Source organism: Limulus polyphemus, unplaced genomic scaffold (assembly GCF_000517525.1).
Source record: "Limulus polyphemus unplaced genomic scaffold, Limulus_polyphemus-2.1.2 Scaffold966, whole genome shotgun sequence".
NCBI classification, from domain to species: Eukaryota; Metazoa; Arthropoda; class Merostomata; order Xiphosura; family Limulidae; genus Limulus; species Limulus polyphemus.
In genome coordinates, this window is record NW_013666576.1 from 164,184 (window position 1) to 168,893 (window position 4,710).

The following is a 4,710-nucleotide window of genomic DNA, read 5'->3' on the forward strand; positions in this document are numbered from 1 at the left end:
TAATATGTTATGCTATAAATAATATTTTGTGAAAGTTAAGATTTTTTGTCATTTACCACAGTATCCACCCACACATATTTGTAGGTTCATAACCCGTACAAAGGACGGGTATCTCAGTTCGTTATAAATAGTGCAAATTCATAACACCCAATTCTTTCTTTAGATTCAGACATTAAAATAAGTATTGGTTTAGTTGATATGCAAAATGATTTTATAAACGTCGAAATTTTTATTTCTAAGTCTTCAGACTTCCTCCATTGAAATGCTCGCAGTAGCTAAGCAGTCAGTCTAAGAGGTTTTCACACAAAATTTAGGGTTTCGACCCCCTCCCCCCAATGTGGGCACAGCATAGATAGCCCTTGTCTAGCTTTGCGCTTAACAACGAACAAACCAACTTTCATTTACTAGCAACGATGTACATATTATAATTATTTCATTAATATATACTGCTAAGCTTTAAAAAAACTACGGGTTTTCTTTCTAGTGCAAACGTTTTAGTTATAAGAACAAAATGTAATATTTTTAATACAATTTATTAAGAAAAACATTAAACAGTAAATATTAATCATGTTAAATTCCAAAATAAGAATATTACGTTTGTTTGTTTGTAGTTATGCACAAAGCTACACAATGGGCTATCTGTGCTCTGCCTACCACGGGTATCGTAACCCGGTTTCTAGCGTTGTAAGTCCGCAGACATACCGCTGTGCCACTGGGGGGGAGGCAGAAAATTAGGAAAGCTTCTCTAATACTTTAGAAAATGAATGGTTACGGCACGAATAGAAAACAAGCATATTATAAGCTTTTTATTTACATTTTGCCTGTTTTGAATTTCATTACATATATATATATATATATATGTAATGCTTTAAAGTGAAATTGTTACTCAATTACAATAAGCTATTACTGTATCGGATTACTTGCACGATACTTAAAGCTCCCAGGATGCGTACTATTATTAAGTTACATGCTTGATCATTTAAGAACGATATTTAATAGTATATATATATATATATAAGTATCGATTACTATATCAGGTTACTTGCAAAGTAGACTCGCGACTCTTATAATATTTTTATCTTGCAATATTCTAGTTTTTTAAAGCTATATTTAGAAGGCTGACAGTAACCACCATTATGAAGTGTTATTTGTATGACATCCATTAATCTCTGGCTAGGGTGATTGGGTGTATTTAACGCAGGGGTAATAGGCAGTAAACGAATATCAGTAGTGATGGAAAAGATACAAACTGAAGGATAAGAATGGCTAAAACAGCATTCTTGAATCCCAAATAATTGTTAGGAGAGTTGTTAAGCAAGAATTGAAAAAGGGATTACTACAATTTTACGTTTGGTCATCCTACTCTACGGGAGTGGAAACATGTACAATCTCTGATGGAAAAGAAACAACATTTGAAAGCATGATGATGTGCGAGACAAACAATAAAGATAACCTACATAGAAAGAAAAATTAATACAAAAATATTGGAAAGTGCAAATACTAAACAACAACTACTGGACGTGTATAGGAAACGGCATTTGTACTACTTTGAGTGTATAATGAGATCTGAGGGAAGATTAGCAGAGACTATGATGGGTGAAATAGAAGGGAGAAGAACGTGAGGTATGTAGACTCACTTGGGTCGATTACATTTTTTAAAATGGATTAAAGATTAGAAGATTGAATTAGGAAAGTTGGTGCAGGCAGCGAGGAATAGAGAACAATGGAGAACCATAATCGTCTACCCTCACAAATGAGGACACCATGATTGATTGAATAGGCTGTACACCATACACACGTGTTTTGGTTATCCAGCATTCAGCGAGTGTATCCAAGTAGGATAAAGGAAATTAATTCTGTATTGATATATTTATCATGAATTGTCTTTTTATGTTATTATGCTAAATTATTGAAGCTTGATGTCAGGATAATTTGTTTGATCACAAACATTCAATTTATGTATTTCTGAATTTAATTTTCAGCTTTCAAGATAAATAAATATGGTGTAGGACCCTTGGGTGTACAAACAGGATTAGAGAGACGAATGCTAAGTTTTTTTATTTATTCTTTTTTTTTTTTTTGTAAACTATAGGCCTAACGGAGAGGTTAGAAAAGTTTGGCTACGTTACGTTAACAGAAAATATCCACTCGCAAAATTATTCCGCCAAGTTTATTTTAAAAATATTGAAACTGGGTGTTTTAAAGGGGATTACAGGGATAAATACTCAAAAATGGTAACATCCTAAAAGTATATGCTTTTTTTATTCTAAAAAACCAGAATAATTTCAGGTGATGTTAAAACTCAAGTTGTTGAACAAGTATATGTAGTGTATTAGTTCAATGAAGATTATACAGAGCTACTACAGCACTTATACTAGGCTGTACCATAAATATTGAAAGTAACGCTAATTATCAGTTTCATCTAGGCCTAAAATAATAATATTAATATAAAGATTTATGCTGAATTTTAAATTTAATTGCTTCTAGGCTAACCTAATCTCGCTACAAAATTTCAAAATTGCAATTTGCATGTCCTTCTTCTGTTATATCACTAGGTGGCTGTCAACTCGTGTAAAAGAACACATTTTTGACATTTGAAAATTTCGTCAAACTCTGCACTACGTATTTATCAACAGTGTAATATTCTTATCAAAAATGAGAATTTTGTGATAATTATGGAGCTGCGGATGAAGAGCAGTTGAGAATTCGAGTTTGATAATTGCAAATCTGAAGCCTATATTAACCAACTGAACTCGGCAACGCCACTTCTCAAGCTGTTAGCTTTGAAGTTTTTGTTTGTTTGTTTGTTTTTCCAGTGTTAGTGATAAACAATTATTATTGTGGTTATTGCTTTAAGTACGTCACCAAGTTTTACTAAGCATATTTAGGTGAAGAGTGGGAAAGAATGGTGCTGTGTAATACATAATGTATTTTCAGGTATTTTGTCAGTTATATGATATTTCATGAAAATTATTTGTTTATGACATAAGCTATACCGGCTCTATGGGTGGAATATCATACTGACTACACCGATGTCAAGCATTAAATAATATTTTTGTGATCACACAGTTACAATTTTTACATTTAGCTAATACCTCCTTTTTCGGGCGAACTTGATGTACTTTTTGGTTATCCAAACTAAACATAGCTATTTGGAAGTTGAAATTTATATGGTTGAAGATACAAGTCAAAATAAATTGTCTACAGTAGTACGGCGCTTTTGAGACCAACAACATGATGCAAAAATGAATAATAAGCAACGCGTACAACAAACGACTTGCTTCCTGTTTAAATACATGCGCAAAGCGAGGCTGCTACAACACTGACATTGCATAGTTTTTGCTTGTTTTTGCTAAAATAGATGTCGTTGTGAAAATAACCTTTAGAATTGTAATTAATTGTATTCAGATTACAGTTCATCTTTGGCAAATGTTATACACGTGCACCAAGTTAACTTAAAGCTTCCAGGATGCGTACTATTATTAAGTTACATGCTTGATCATTTAAGAACGATATTTAATAGTAAAACTTTGAGTGTAGGTTCTAACAGCGTGGCGATCAGGAAGCAGTTATTATTCTATACAACATTACTTGAATTAAGGTTTGTAATTTACTTTTGGTACACATGAATATATTAGCCCGATTCTCACAGATTTATGGTATTATATTTACACAGATAAGAGACCATTATTGCATCTAGAATACCAGATTCAAGTTTTACCCATCACTCCCAGTGTTGCGTCTATACAAAAAGTATCAAAACTAAAAACTATATATATTTAATTGTGATGATAAATTGGATCTAGGTGTTTACTGGTGCTAGCTCTCAACCCTTTTCAGACTTAATGAACAACGAATGCATACACAAATACATGTAACGACAATGTAATGAACATGCATAAAACATTACACTGTATTTTTATGGTACGAACGCTTTTTTCTTAGCAAGCGAAACGTGATCATAACCTATTATATTATTGGGCTTACAATTTTTCTAAACACTACATAATAGCATTTCCACCATAATGTTTGTCTTATCCATTGCCTAGGACGCGTTTCGCTCAACGCCAGAGTTCATTAGGCCTATTACGTTTGTTGTATCCCAGTTGACCTGAGAATATATTAAGCCCAATACTATTGTCTTATGACAAATACATCTGAGTGAACTGTATTGTTGAAACAATGATACTATAGTAGTTTAGATAGAAATAATATAGAATTAAGACCTGTTATATATATGAAAATACGAGAAAAACATGGAATAAATTAGAAATAAAGGCTTATTAATAAATTAAAATTAAAGAAGAAAATGATATCGACATGCAAATGTCTTAAAGAAAATTTCTTACTGCAAAATTATTGACAATATTCGAATCTATGCATTACCACAACATATTCCTAGCGTGGATGGTGAACATTAGATTGCTGTTGACTGGCTGTCTTCTTTCTGGTCAGTAGTTGAAAATGAGGGACGGCGGCTGATAGCCTTAGTAGTTTTGCTATAAATACAAAATAAAATTACTAATTCAAATCAAACAGATTTAAAAGTACTTTACAACATCCATGGGAAAATCCTCGGGCCAGATTTATTGATCTTAATGTCATATGTTCTATATTGACACCACACTAAGAAATAAACTGAATGTATTGTCTAAACTGTCTGCCAACGTTTTCTCACCATCTGCTTGACCAACTATCCTTCCTCTAACA

General features: G+C 32.5%; 1 long non-coding RNA gene across 1 annotated transcript in view; it reads right to left on the bottom strand.

Moving 5' to 3' along the window:
• LOC111086265 overlaps positions 1-4,463 on the bottom strand; it is a 48,310-nt gene extending 43,847 nt beyond the window's left edge. Inside the window, exon 1 of the long non-coding RNA XR_002610987.1 lies at positions 4,387-4,463. This is a non-coding gene — a long non-coding RNA (uncharacterized LOC111086265). The remainder of the gene's footprint in view (positions 1-4,386) is intronic.
• Positions 4,464-4,710: the final 247 nt, after the last annotated feature.